Source organism: Apteryx mantelli, chromosome 10 (assembly GCF_036417845.1).
Source record: "Apteryx mantelli isolate bAptMan1 chromosome 10, bAptMan1.hap1, whole genome shotgun sequence".
NCBI classification, from domain to species: domain Eukaryota; kingdom Metazoa; phylum Chordata; class Aves; order Apterygiformes; family Apterygidae; genus Apteryx; species Apteryx mantelli.
Genome location: NC_089987.1, coordinates 18845463 through 18861417, shown reverse-complemented (window position 1 = coordinate 18861417; position 15955 = coordinate 18845463).

Genomic DNA, 15955 nt, shown 5'->3' with positions numbered 1-15955 from the left:
GGATGGTATAAACATGATCTTGTTTTGTCCTGTTAGTACTTAATTTGTTTCAGCCATTTAACATTTTGTACAGAAATGCAAAAAATGTAAATAACTGCAGGCTCCGCAGTATGCCATCAAATTTCCATCCACACTTTTGTGAAGCAACTGACAAAAGATAGTTATGTTATGGTTAACCATGTGGTTTGTTCAGATAATTTTTCTTTAGATTTCCAGTAGTAATATATTTTCCAATTTACCACGGTTTATTTCTGTCTTTGTTATATTACACTTAGGTTATTTTAAGAGTAAGAAAAGAATCAGATTAATCAAACAAGACCAGGCTCACATTGAAATTATACTCTTCATGCCCTTCATTCATTAACTCTTAACACGTGAAGTTTAGACTTGTGAAGAAACGTGTTCCCTGAGCTGTGAGAAACAGGAATATGAATATACAACCTCTGCCCAAACCCGTCTCCCTCTAACAAAATACATATTACTCTAGTAATCCAACATCAATAGCTGCAACAATGCAAGACAGGTCTTGCACATGATCTAACAATGAACTGTTTAACATTTTTGTGGATTTGGAAAATAATCTATTTTCTATTTAGACAAACTGGCATTCTTGTTGAATGCAAAATTATTTCCTTATGCGCTAAAACTGTAAGAAGTGAACTTTCTTTGAAAAAGTATTGGAAAAATGTGGTCCTTCTAATACAAAAAAATCAATAAAGTGAAATTTCTTTTGCATGAAGACTACATTTTACATTCTGACTACATGTTCCTAAGTATAAATAGCTGACATAGTTGGCAGCCTTTGGCCTCAGTGATAAAGAGTTACTTAAAATGGGTTACTGTATATAGGGCAATATATTTCCCAAAGAGATGCACCACCCATCAGCTCACTCCAGAGACACAGTACATGAATAGTAAATAAAACACGGCAAGCTTAAAAAGAGAACATACAGAAAATCTTTCTACATTTTAAAAACATTCCTTACCCTTCTTTCCTTTGTTACAGTCAGTTATATTGGCATACCAAAACCAGATCCATTTGGAAACTCCTTGTGGTAGGTTGCTAATGTCAGTTGTGTAATTTATATAATTTACACATTAGATGAAATGAACAAAAATGTAACAATATATAAAGCCTATATCAATCGTGTCTGTGTATCAGTATATAGTAAATATTACCTGAATGAGAATATCTGTTCTCTTTTTGTGGCCTAACTATATTTAAATTAAACAAGTTAACATAATAAACAGTAATTTATTTTCAAATGGATTTACACTTATGTACACAAAGCTTTTAGTAACAGAGCTTTCTACAGAAGTTGAAGAGTAATGAGGGATTGCATTTGCACCCCCTACCTCAGGCAAGCAGGATGGGGGCCTGCTCCTGTACAGCTGTTGACAGATCCTACATCACTCGTGCTGAGGAAAGCAGTGATTTCTGCAGTTTCGTTAAGTCTCTTCTCAATAACTTTTCTCTTTGAGTTGACCTGTTTAGGGAGAGTGCAGGAGTTGACTGGTGTGAGTTTTGTAGGGTGTTATATGTGCTGTTCCTGCATTTTCATCATTCTCTGGGGAGAGTCTCATTACAGCAGGTAAGTGGAAGGAAGACTTTCTACTAAAAGTGAACTTTGTTCTTAAAATCAGCAAATAGAAGGGCTTTGCAAAAAATTGATAAAAACTCCTTGGATTCTATAAATCAAAATATTTTTTGTGTTTGACTTGCACTTCAGTAAGTGGGAGGTCCACAATCTATCAGGCCCATAACCTTAGTTCTTGCACTTGGATGACTGTAAATTCTGTGAAACTATGACTCGATTGTGTGTTTTTTCAGGAATGAGAATGACTTCTTTGCAAGAACATGCTGTCTTGTTGTGTATCTTTACAACACTTCTCAGCACTATGTGATATGCCTGCTCATTCATCCCTACTCCAGAGTTGCATGTTAATTTAAAAAGAAAAAATTTAATAAATGCCCGTACTTACATGTGATTTAAGTGATATTGGTAAGTAGAATGCTGATCTGGATGTCCCGTTAGCTTGATAAAATAACTGGAATAAGTTTTAAGTATTCCTTTGATTTGTTCCTATAATGAATAGCATCTCCTGTTCTAGCTAGAAGTTTCCACCTGGCCTTGGGTGGAAAGGATGCAATATTCGATCAGTCACTAGCTGTACACCCTTCAGAATACTCTGGATTTAAGCTTATCCTCAAATAAGATTAAATAAGTGCTCTTAAATGGAAACTGTACATTGTGCACTAAGGTGCTGATGGCAAACATCAAGTGGGTCTCTGATATTTCCACAGTCACAGAACTGGTTAAAAGCGATGGCTATGGTAAACACCTTTTCTCAGCCAAATAGAAAGAACAATGAAATCACTGTATGTTGTGGAAACAGAAGAAGCCACTGTTCCAGGCCATGAGCCATATGCTGCTTTTCATGGTCGGCTGCTTGTGTGGCAGTTGCGTTCCCCAGCTGCATCCGCAGGTGTTAGGGATTCTTTGGCAACCTGCATCAAGAGGGACAGGAAAGACTAGAGGACAGAAGGACACACAGCAAATAGATCCAGTTATCTGGGATATACAATTAATTAATGGGTAAGAGGGCAACAGCTTTGGATATTTCCATACTGTAGTTATGGATATTGTCTGATACAATTTTATTTTCTCTGGCACTCCAAACAGACTTGGGATCTGTTCTTTGTAACCAAGGAAGAGTGCCTCAAATATATTCCCCCAAAAGTTTCATTTTTTTTCCTCCTAACAGAAACCATCCTTGAAATACTGGCATTTGGGATACTTGTGAAATAGAGGCTTTTGCTCAAATGAGAGATTAAATGAATTAGGCATTTCATGGAAGCTTCCCTTGTATCTTTGTACCTTCCGTGTGGCTTTACAATTACTGAGAGAAGAGACGTAACTATTTGCTAGTGGTGTGTTGCGCTTAAGCTAATTCAGCGTGGTTGTCCTTCATAACCTCGCCAGGTTCAGCTTGGGGCTGGAGCTTTCCTCCTCTCCGTGTGAGGAAGAGCCGTGTCTTTCGGGGCCGCCTCGAGCGGAGGCGAGCCGGCGCCTCCGCGAGGGGCTGCCGCAGGTCCGACCCCGCGCCGCCCCCTCGGCCTGCCCTCGCCAGCCCGCTCCGGAGGCACCGAGCGGCAGCCTGGTGCAAGGAAGAAAGTGCGCGTAGGGCCTGCGAGACGATTAATAGCTGAGCGTAGCCGGAGCAGGTTAAGTGGCTGCAAGGGACGGGGTAATTTTGAATGCCTGAGGCAGCAGGAGTACGGGCTGCTGCTTGGGATCGCCGCCCGTGAGGGAGGACGTGGGGCAGTGAGTGGGCCTGAGGCGAGCGACGCTGGAGACACCCCTGAGAGGAGGAAGGAGGAGCAATAGCAGGAGGAGACGAAGAAGTAAAAGCAGAGAGCAGTCAACAAAAGCAAAGCGTGGCAAGGGAATCCCGGGTCATTTAAGAGGCGAGCTTGCAAAGTGAGCTTCGCCTCGGCGCCTGCAGCCAGGGCTGGTTTCCGGCGGCAGAGGAGAGCGAGCTGCTCCCACGAGGGGTGCGAGGGGCTCCGGGGCAGCGGGCAGAGCCGCAGTCTGGGCTCTCAGTACGAACGAAGCCTTCGGTTTTCCTGTGTGCTAAACATGAAAAGGATGACGTGATTTTTGGTTTTGTGTTTGCTCATTTGCCTGTTTTCATATTGAGTCCATTTCCTTGAAGTTTTACATTAGGAAAATGAAAGTTTCCCTAAACCTCTGCAGCTTCGTTGCTTTTGGGGTACAGTTATCAGGGTTTTAACAGGAACCAGTCTGCCAGGTGTAGGTTAGCCTGGGTCAAGGGGGGAGAGAGGAGGCAACCGCGCTTCACAGCCTGTGTGGCTGCGCCTCCAGGATCCCCTTGCTCAGCCTCAAGAACCGCAGCTCTTCCCGTCCTGTTGGTTTCACCGGGAGCTCAGTCCTGTCAAAACTTAATAAAACAGCGTGATTCTCCTCAGCCATGGGTAAAGGGGGGGGGGGGGGAAGAAAAAGAAACAGTAATTTGTAAGACAGCATGAAGGATAGATCATCAGATAGTAATTTCTTGTGGTACCTTGTTATCTGTTAGTAATATTTGACAAAGTTGGGGCTGGTAGACACAGAGAGATCAAGATAGACATACTCCTTTTTTAAATGTTTGGTCTGCTTCCCTACTATATTTTTTATGATTAGTTTTGTTCCTAAAGTAGTGCTGTTGACACCAGTCACACACATGCTCTCTGAATAGTAACATGAAAATGTAAGTTCATTTCAGGAACTGCTGGAGGGTGGATGTTTTTCACATCCTGTAATCCTTGTTTATGTTATGCTCTGTGTATTAAGAAAAATACAGTTTAAGTGCACTAACTGAAACAGGAGTTTTATATTTTCAGGTGGAATTAGGTTTAGAAAAATAATTGTAGCTACATCACTGAAAAAAACAGATTCTTTCGGTTTAAAGCTAGAAGAGACATTCGTAATCGCTTAGTCTGACTTCCAGACAAAGCCTGTGGTATTATTAGTTCTACCTGACTTATTAAAGGATCTCAGGATACTTTTGAAGGAAGTTCTGCAATGAGTTTTTCACATTGTTACTGTAGTTTGTCATCCAGTGTATTTTACTCTCAAGTTTGAAGCTTAAATGGAGCATAAAGTTTTGTATGATTTGGTTCCCAGTGTCTGACATCCTTCACTTGAAACCATGAATTGGCCCATATTTGCTAAAAACTCACCCTAGGCTTAAGCACTTCATTCTGTGAACCTTTTAGCAAGACTAGCCCTAGTTTTGTGGTTTCATTACAACTGTTTGCATTGTTCGACTTGGCTGGGTCTGGTGTGAAAATACTTCCTGTGCTACCCCTTTTTCCTTACTTTCACCAGTCTCATAATTTAAAAAATGAATAATAAATTTTAAAGGGAAATCAGTTTCCTATTAAATTCTATAAATTATATACTCTTTTAATCCACAAATCATAGTTATATGACATAGTTCAGCACACTTGGAAAAAAACCTACTTTCTGTCTGATTCTTTTTGTCCTCTGAGGCCATGCCTCTGTTTTAGCATTTGCTGTCCAGGGAAATTAATGACAAAACTTTCATTTTTCAAGTGATACAAAATTTGACCTACAATACAGACATCAAATAATTCTTAAATATGGATTTATTGATAAGCATAGTCTAATTTTGCATGTTATTGTCAGTAGTGAATATTTTGCCATCAATATTAACTTTTTTACATTAGTCCCTGCTCTGGTTTTTAAGGTCTTAGATTATTGTTTTTATAAATCACATATTCAAGGAAGAATCGTTTATCAAAATTTGAGTGTGGAAAAATAATCTTTCTGAGATTGGTTTCTCACAAATCCTATGAGAATAAACTAGAGGAATGTAATTGTCCTGCTATTTTATTTCTCAACAGATTTTAGATTGTAGTTTCTTATTTTATTTTACACCATTTTTCTAGTATACAAGTCAGATGTTTCCTCAGCACGCTGCCTAGAGAACAAAACAAGAGTTTAAACATGAAACCTTGCATTTTACAGAAGCATTACAGACCACACAATAAACTTAGGAAAATACCCCCTTCAATATATTTGTCATTATATTCTATATCAGAATGCATAAAGTACGATTTGTGGGTGAAAGTTGCCCCCTACTGTCTGATACAATGTTTACATACAGGATAGTAATTCACAATAAAATTTGAGATTAATTTGTTTCTACTGGTTCTTCAAAGAAAACACTTTAATTCCAAATTTTAGATTTTCTTATGGAAGCATGGTACATACAAGAGGAGATGTATTGGGAAGAAAATGAGCTCAAAGAAGTTTGAACAATTTACAGATTCTCTCTATGCCAGTGTGTGTGTCTCTGCAGTAGCTGGTGTAAATTGTGACTTGTCCTGCAATCCATTCTGCATCCCAAGAAAATCAGTGAAAGCCATTAGGTAGCACTGATGTGACTTAATACTAAAAATAACAGTGATATGTTTTGTTTTCTTTAGGCCTGCATGTGAGTGTGAAGCAGGTTTGGCATTTAACAAAAAAAATGATTGATTTTAAAACCAGAGTAGTTAGAATTGAAATAACCATTTCTTTTTCCTACATGTTTATTTCAATAGAAATTTCATGTTTTTCTATCCAGTGTGACTCTTCCAGTCACCAGTCATCATAAATTCTGACAAGGTTAGGTAAAAGGTGAAAAGCCAGTTGAGAAGAGGAACGAGGGGATTACGGATGCAAGGAAATAAATGTGTAACTAGCCCAAATGTTGTTGAGATATTGATCTGTGTTTCATTACGTATAAAAGTTGGAGTTAAAAAATGTAATTTTGATGGAATCAGTATCCATGGTGGTTGTTATGAACCTTTAAAGAGATTTTATTTGATTTTAAATATTCACTTCCAGTGTCTAGTTAGTTGCTGTGGAGTGTCCCATTCCAACATCTTATTTTGTTTATATGATAACTATAGTGTATCCTTCAATGAGATATCAACCTGACAGGTTAATCTGAGATTTTTTTGTTTGGTAAAATGAGACATTAAGAAAGAAACAAATAAAGTTTTTAAGCTTTTAAAATACTCTTTTTCAGGATACTGTGAATTGACTTTTTGTTTGTCCTTTAAACAGTAGCAGATAGTTACGCTTAACTACCTGTGGATGCTTGCTGGGAATTTGTCAGCATTGCAAGTCAGTTAACAGTTGAAAACCATTAGATGCATAAATACTCTAAAGCCTGAGGAGAAATTGTCACAAATGGCAAACCTCTCAGAAGTTTGCAAAGCATTATCCTAGTCACACTGTGAGTATGTGTTCTTATTTATACAATGCAACTTCTACTTTAAACAGCTAGTGATAAAACAATTGCCAATATTTGTTTTCAAATTATGTCTGTCAGAGCAATTTGCACATAAGGGTCTTAAATTATTCAGTAATGAATGCCAAACATAACATTCTAGCAGATGACTACTTATTTCATATTGTTGTTATTACTAGCATTAAAATACCAGTTTTGTTGGGTATTTTCATGAAATAACAGTATTCTCAGTCTTTGATTTGTAGATTCCAACAAGGAATCCTTAAAGCATTTTACAAACTGAGTAGCACATAGAAACTATTTTGAAAGGAAAAAAGTAGGAAAAAATGCCTAGAAAGAGTTGGTGAGAGTTGAGAACTTGTCAATGGCAAAGTACAACACAACAGTACACGGACTGAAATTGCAGGGATAATGAGGTGTGTAGAATGTAATAACTATAGCTATAAAGATCAGTAAGTGCAAGCTACAGAAGTACTCAAAAAAAAAAAGTCATTTTTTTTCGGAGTTTATTCTTAGCTTCGGTCTTGCTTTACTGTGGGTCCAACAGTGACTCCAGCCCCAGCTTTGTAGTTCAGACAACATGCACTCAAGGCCGGTGTATTTTGGAAGGCAATGCCCACTGTTTTGCTCTCATTGTTAGTACCTGTTGCTCCTCTCCACGCTTCTGAATTTTGCATAGAAGACCTGTTTCTGTTTTTGAGGATTCATTGCACTGTTGAAGAGATGTCAACCAGAAGCGGGCAGTTTCTCTTTGAATGATACAGTAAATGCTAAGCTTTACATGCCTGTAGGGGAGAATAGGATAAGTTCAAGGAAGAGAAATCCACAGAGGCTTACTAAATGCTTAGAAACCACATCTGGTTCAGGAGTGCCCTGAGCTGAAAACAGGTAGAGGGTGAGACAATATTAGGAGGATGTATCATATATTTTTGCCCTTGTTGTTCTTCAGGCACCTACTCTTAGACATTGCTGGAATCAGGATACTCAGCTAGGTGGCCCTTTGTTCTGACCCCATAATATAATTTATAAGTCATTTGTCTTGGAAGAGCAAATTTAATGAAATTAAGTCTTCTATGTAAGCCTCTTGGCTTTCTACTCTGTTGCTCAAAAGAAGTCTTTGACAGTGTACTGCATTCAGCACAGTCTCTCTTGGGACAGGAGTATAGTAGATGCTCCTAAACTGGAAAAAAAACAAAAAGCAATTTGGAACTGACATTATGAAAACTGAAGCACAATACAGGTTATGTATTCTAATTACTCAGGTTCTTTTTTTCTTGAATTCTTTGCATGCCAGAGGCTGTGAACTGTACCTAATTTTAAATTTGGGGTCACAGTGGAACCTAGCTATTCTCTTTGTGGTTTGCTGATTTGCCACTCTCTCTGCTGTTCCAGCCACTGTTATCATTTCAAGAATTTAGGGTTTAGTACATATGCTTTGAAGTCATTAGTATATCTGAAAATACATATTTGAACAAGCAACCAGTGTGTTGCTCAAGTATGAACTTCCTCTCATCTGAACTGTGATGTGGTCCCAAAATGTTCGGTTTAACAATGTTTCTCTGTAACACAAACACGCACTGTATATTAATCTGCACAAAATCAAACAGAAAAAGAAGGCACTCTCCCTCTTCCCCACAACAAACAGGGTCAGACCAAGTAATTGATCTGATTCAGTATTTCTGAAAGAATCTAGGACGATCAATTATAAATAAATATGTGGCAATATTACAAATGTCTTTCCCAGAAAAAAATATATTTTAATCTCAAAAGTTTAAAGAAAGGCTGGCTGGATCTTTGAAGAGGAGATCTTCCAAAATTTCAGGGTTTTGCTTTTTGACACTTATTGTTGTATGAATGTCTAATTTCTCCTTACTTTCACTATTATATTGCTGAATTTACATAAAGTGTTAATGAGTTTATTGCTGTTTTTGTGGTAAAAGCATCATTACCTGCATGTTTTATCTTGTCTATATCTACCATGTCCCTGTTGATCAAATGACCAGAAGTGAAACCATGCCATTAATTGTGTATATAGTTTTGTGTATTTGTTTTATATATTTAGATACATACATTAATACGCAGTATGAATGCAAACATTGTATTATAGAATATTGACTTTTTGTATTTTCCTCTATATTTTCACCCCATAGATTATCAATCTTAATATATTTCTTAGCTGATACTCTACTGCAGCTGACTGGCTTGTTTTATTGATGGGGCCCTGGATCTGCATAAAAGCAGCAACAAAGAAAGGTATTACACTGCGCAATGCTGAAGTATCTCAGGGCAAAGAATGTTTTTTGTTTTGTTTTCAAATGTATAGCAAGGCAAAAATCCATCTATCAAATTAATAGTAAGGTCCTGTTTAAAGAAACAAATTTCTACTTGTGTCAATACATTTACTGTAGTTTCCCATTAAGCCTTGTTGCAATTTATTTCCTTCTTCACTAGATGCAATGTATTTGACTGAAAAGTAGTTGCAATAATGTGAAGTTTTCTGTAAAGTCATGAATACCTTATGTGAGGGGAAATGTGTTCAGTTGCCTGTTGCTCCACAGCCATTAATCTGTTGAATAAAGAGTTTGCACATGGGTTCACTCAGAGAGTTAACATCTGATTTTACATGGAAATATTTGAAAGAAAAAGTACTGCATAGCCTGAAGCCTGTTTAGAAAGATTTTAGAGATTTATTTAATGCAGTTTCTTGCCTCAGTTCCTGTTGCCTACTTAGAAAAGAATGTTGTTTTGAAATGTAAAATGAAATAAGGGGAAACAATTCAAAGAATGTTTCTACTGGACAAAAAAAAATCCCTTAGCTCGAACACATAAAAAAAAAAAAACTGTTTTCATTACTCATTCATTGTTCTAGTATTTCATTATCATCTATATTAAATCAGATGACTCCCTACCCTCCAGGTCTTCTCTGGTGCTTTGGAGATAAAATAAAGGGGCAGAAACTACCTTCACTTATCAACACATGAAATAACGTCATCATTCTTACTGGGATACTATTTAAAGAAAGAATGAAAGCAATTAGTAGTTATTGTTTCTCTCTGCGGCGATAAATGTTTTATGCAGGAGCTACTGATCAGTTGACCTTCTTAAGTTATAGGGTAATACTGAATCTCAGCTTGATCTTAGCATGGATTTAGAATGGTTCTGGTTTCCAAGGTGAATACATGGAATATTTCATCATAAGGTGTGGCCCTGTTTGCTGTTTCCATTATTACTTTTGAATTTATTGGCTTTGGGAGGTTGTCACTCAGAGTTGGATAGAATGTGGAATAGGCCATCTGTGTTAATTAGCTGAAAATGTTGGATGATCCCTTATTTTAGGAAGACTGTTAAGTGCTCAGCTTCTGACAGTTACCTCACTGTTTGCTTATTGCAATGGACTGGATGTGGATGTGTAGTGACATTTGATTGGAATTTCCCTTGCTTCTTCTCACAGTGTTTTTTAATGACATTAAAGAGACTTAAGACTTGAAACTAACTCTCATGCAATCAGAAATTGCATTGTTTTGACCAAAAAAATTTCATGTTGGGTTCATATTATGTACTTGGCTTTAAAGACAAGACGTGACCTACAACTTGCAAATACTTCTCCAAGTTGTTCTTTAAGCCACTAATCTCTGCTTCAGAATTTTTAAAATCTAATTTTAAAATCTTTGTCAGACCTGAATTGGTAAATTGTCTTATACAAGCTTGTTCTGATATAAAAGGCTGCATCAAACCTTGTGTTCTGTTTTGTGTCTGAGATCTGATGCTTACTCATTTTCAAGTGAATTCAAGTCCTTAATACAGTTGTAGATGAAGGCTTTTTTAAGATGAAATTTGCTGACTCCTGTGGATTTACTAATTACAAGTAACTGTGAACTGTATTCAAACAGCGGCTGAGTGTCCTTAAGGTTATGAACCTAGAGTGTTTATATTCTGAGCTGTGCTCTACCACACATGTGGTGTTGCCCATAGAGACCAACTGGCCCATGTGCCTGCAAAGCAAGCCAGAACTCTTTAAATGGTTCCTGACTGAATACAGAGAACTAAAAGGCAAGAAAATGAGGACGTTTCTTTCACATTCTTCTTTACTTTTAGCTGTTCTTAGAGATAGCAAGCGTTGGCTAGAGACAGAAGTCTCAGCTCCTTCAGACACCACCTGGAATGTTTGGCCACAACTTGCCTTTAAGAAGCTTCCATAAGAAGGCTTCCTTTTCTTGTTCAGTACTCAGGTATGGGAACAAAGTTTGTTTCAGAGCAAGCTGCTTCTTTATTTAGCTTGGTTATTAAGTTTGGAAGTTTGTAAAAAGATATAGATACAGGCCATGCAAAGAAGGGGCTTTCTTGGCCTGCTGAAGAGTGAGAAATCAAGCAATGGATGGAATAGGAGTGGAGAGCAAAATGAAGTTGTGAAACACAAATGTTGGTGTTTCACTCCAATGTTTCACTCTGAGCTGCGGTCACTTGTTTCAGTAGATTCTTTCATGAGATTGTCTCCAGAAGCCGGTTATTCCCAATGGACCACCATTGCATAGAGATGAAATTACTCTTACTATATTTCTTTATTTTGAATCTAGGAGATATAATGATAGGTATACTTAGGACTGAGGGTGTGGCTCTTTAAATGGCATGTTGACACCTATCTGCTGCTTCCATCTGTGCTCCCTTGATTGATAAGAAAACATCCTGTTCATAGATTGCATCCTGTTATTCTATTGGGAAACTGAATTGACTGAAGCTTAGCTTTCCAAAAGCATAGTCTAATGCACTTGAATGTATACAAACATATTTAAAGACCATTTTGAGTAAGTAAACTCTTTATTTAATGTCTTAATAGATATTGTCCAGAACAATAGAGGCATATATGCCCTGGAGTTAATACATGGATGTGTGTGGCAGATGGAAGGCCTGCATATGGATGTTCAAATCCACATCAAGGCTTGTATCAACTCAGCATGATACAGAGTTTGAGAATGGCTGTTTGTAGAGCTCTGGCCAGCATTAGCAAAAAAAAGCAGGGTTTGCATTCCTTAGTGGTGTCGTAAGTCAGCCTCTGTAAACCTTCCTTCATGTGGGTGCACATCATTCTTCAAGCACATCCTCAGTTTAGACTTTAACTGTGACTCACATGGATAATGTGTTAATCTGACAGCTAATCTTGCTAAAAGATGGATTAACTACTCTGTACACATGACAGAATATCTAGCAAGAGGCATGATTTTGCTTTTCAAATACTCTATTTTCTTCCAGTGCAGTCCTCCTCCTTTTGTTCAAGGGAACCATCTGCTCATCAGAAATGGTTTATTCTTACTACTACTTCTTGAAAAAAAGATGGTTTCTTGTTGCCATTTAACCTCAGAAAACTTTTTGATTTTTTTCTCCCTGATAATTCTTCTTGACATTTTCATATCATCAAAGTTAACTATCTTCCCGATAAAGCTGTTGAGGACACAAAAACATCTGTGAACCATGCCCTGTAGTTAAATACCTCCCAAATCAGGATTGGCAGTCACTGTTTTTTGGTTTTTTTTTTTTTCTTTTCCCCCAGGAAAAAAAATGCACGAGTCCTTAAAAAGAGGATGGACTTCTGATTACCTGAAATGCCACCTTATTATTAGTTTTGTCTATAATAAAATGCAAAAATAAAATAATGAAATCTTACTTTTAGAAGACACTAACTTCTGCTATATGTTGTTCCTCTAGGCTCTCAAATCATTCACAAAAGCCCCATAAAACACATCAGGAATAGGGTAAAGGTCGTTCCACCTGCTGTGGATACTAAAACTAGCGTTGTTGGCCTAATTGAAACTCACAGAAATGTAGTCTAGGACAGAAAGCTGAAAACAAAAATGAAGCAGAGTGAATACCTCCTATTCTTGGAAGCAGCACAATGGATAACTGCAAGTTGTCACCCAAAAGAATGAGTGGAACTAAAAACATATTTAAAAGGTAATCAAAAATTATTTCTATGGCTAATGTTGAAAACTGAGATGCTATCTTCTGCAGTTATTAAAAAAATTTCAAAAGTATTTATCATATAAATAAATTCTAAAACTCAAAAACTATTATACCAAGTATTAGAGATAGATGTTGCAACATTTTTATTTTATTTTATTCCAATGCCTGTTTCAGTTGCAGTAGTTTCTGAAGTGAAAAGAAATCCCAGTTTAAACTTTCCATTACCTTTCCCCATTAAATTCTGCAGTGTATTGGTTTTTATTTTGAACTATCAGAGGGTTTCTTGCACAAGGTTCCACACATCCACGTGTTTGGAAATTTGTTTATGCATTCACTGCCAAGCAGAGTTTTGCTTCTTCAGTAATGATCAGATATTAGTTTGACTGTGTGTGGAAATGTGCAGTAAATCAGTGATTAATTTTCCGTATGTGTTGCATAAAATCCCAAAATGGTTATCTAATTTAAGCCAGAACACCAGAAAACAAATTCTATTGTCATATACTAAAAATGACATTAGCACAGATACTAAATACACAAATAAAATGTTGAGCTTAATAAAATGAATTGCTGTAACTGTTTTAGTTAAAGGATTCTTTTACTTGGCTAATGAATTTCTTGAAACAGGAGATGATCTCATTATACCTAATTACATGATATCTTTGTGCCCCCGCCCCTGGGTTTAGATGCTGCAGATATATGATTCAGCCTGTGGGTCACCAGGTACCTGAGACCCGATTCCCTTAGTTTTCGGGAGGGATCTGAGCCATGAAGTGGAAGCTCAGATAAGTGCTTTTGAGCACTGGAACTGTAGGGGGAACTTTTTGAACTGTGTTGAGCTGGTTTAAATATACTGATCCTGCCACCATTGTAATTGGTACCAAAACTCTCGTTGACCTAAGTTGACCCAAGCCTTGAGTTATCCTGTTGTTTTCAAAGATGTATACAGGTTAGTCTATACGCTAGCAAATTAAATTATTTGTTTTATGGCATGCACTTTAAAGCATTCTGTGGAGGAAATTGGCAATTATCTTCACGTGCCTAGATTCAGTGCAGAACTGAACTATTTTCATCTTTTTCTCTCTGCTCATCTCTTTATTTATCTATCTTTATACACAGAGAGAGATAAACAGATATCTCATATTACACAATATCTAAATCTAGTAGACAGTATTACATATGTGAATATAGCTTAAAACAATAAATAGCTGTTACACATGAGTTTACTGGTGCATCTTTTGGACAGCTTAGTTTTTAAAAGTGACTATTTTAATTATTTAGGCAGAATCTCAAAGTTTTTAATTAATTAGAACACAGACATCTCTGATATTTTATACAATATAACTTGAAGCACATTTCAACATCTGATAGACTAAATTAATGTCATTCATCTGCACATAATGCTTTTCCTTGTATTAAAAAAAATATGTAAAAATTGCCAGATATCTGTATTATGACTGAATAAAGAAAGTAACGGAAGAGGGTTATTATCAGTCATTTAGGGAAATTATCTGGGTGATGAGAAGATAACCGTTAATTCATTGGTTTAAAAAATTTCATCTCCTTATAGATAAGTTTGTATTCTATGAGGGATTAAAAAATAATTTGTTCCTGAATGAGATAAATTAACAAATTTATGCCGCAATTCAGTATAGTATATTCTTAACCTTAAGTACCTTTATAGTCCAACTGAAGGAAGCAATTTATAATAAATAGGATACATCTTATTTTCTCTCCGAGAATCCATTACCTTGCAATAAACCTGGATATTCCCAAGTGTTTTTATTATTGACATAATGTGTTAATTGAATCATCAAATAATTTTCAGTCTGAAAATCTTCTTCATGGCAATTAGTGACATCAAATGTACAATTTATATGAAATGCGTAGGATGTGTAACTGACCTAGCTAATCAGTAGTTTGAATTTCGGTCTATATTCAATGTAAATATATTGAACCTGACTAGTTTATCAAGTTTAGATAACTGTCTTGTCATTTAGCTATTAAGTACTGTAAGATGAACTGATAATTGTACAAGTTTACTGTACAATCAGAAATTCAGTTTCATGAGAATTTGAACTAAAAATTAATATACTTGGACAATTAGTGCTTGTAGAACCATGAGTTTCACAGATGTTTACCAGAAGTGAACCACAGTCTGAATATAAACTCATGTACCTGTTTTTTTTTTTACATAAATTTAGGGCTGTAAGTCACTTGTGATCAACTGAAAGCTTTTAAATCACCTGTACTTCATATGTATTTGAGTGTGGCTCAAGGAACTATGTCATGGAACTACAGAAGGCAACACATGGCCTTGCAGGTATCCAAAACTGCAGACTTCAGGAGGGACTGAAGTGGCCTAATCCCATCCCGCAGGGCAGCGCAAGGTCCCTGTCTCTGGTTTCTGCCTGTAAGCCGTGCTGCTCCTGCCCTTTTATCTCTCTGGCTCCTTCAAGAGTGTCTTTTGGCCAGAGTGACTTTTTGGTTTGCAACTTCTAAAACCAGGCAGGTTTGCCAGCCATGACAGAAAGTTAGAGTTTTCCTTAACTGGATAAATAATAATAATAATAATTTTAAAAGTGTTTCTGGTTGTTACAGCTCTCCATGTTCAGACTCTGATTCCAAATATCAATCCCTTACCATGGATAAAGTTCCTGCATATATAATTTGACTCACAGAACTTTACTGATACCAGCTCCTTCTTAGAGGATGAAGTAGACAAAATATATTGAGAAGCATGAAAGAACGTATTGTTTAGATGTTTGTGCTCATTTGTTTTGTTGGAGGTTTTTGTTTATTTTGCTGCAGGGAACCAAGAAGTACTTTGTTTTTTGAACAAGCGAGGTATAGGAAGGAAAGGATTAATTTTACTTACGAACCTTGTATTGTTAGCCACAGTGATAACTGCAGACATATTTTACTACTATAAATAGTTCCTCTTTTATCTAACATCTTTCAGTCAGATGGTGCTAAAATTTCTCCTTCCTCACTAGGATTCGTAAAATCCATATTTCAGCAGTATGTTTTATATATAATACAGTAAAATCCACAAAATATGTTGTTGCCTTACTTTTTGGTATAGTAGCATAAAATTGTGAAAGGAATAATGGGTGTAAGAGATGAATAGGAATAGTCAGGTTTGGATTTAATTTTCTAAATGAATTCAGCTGGA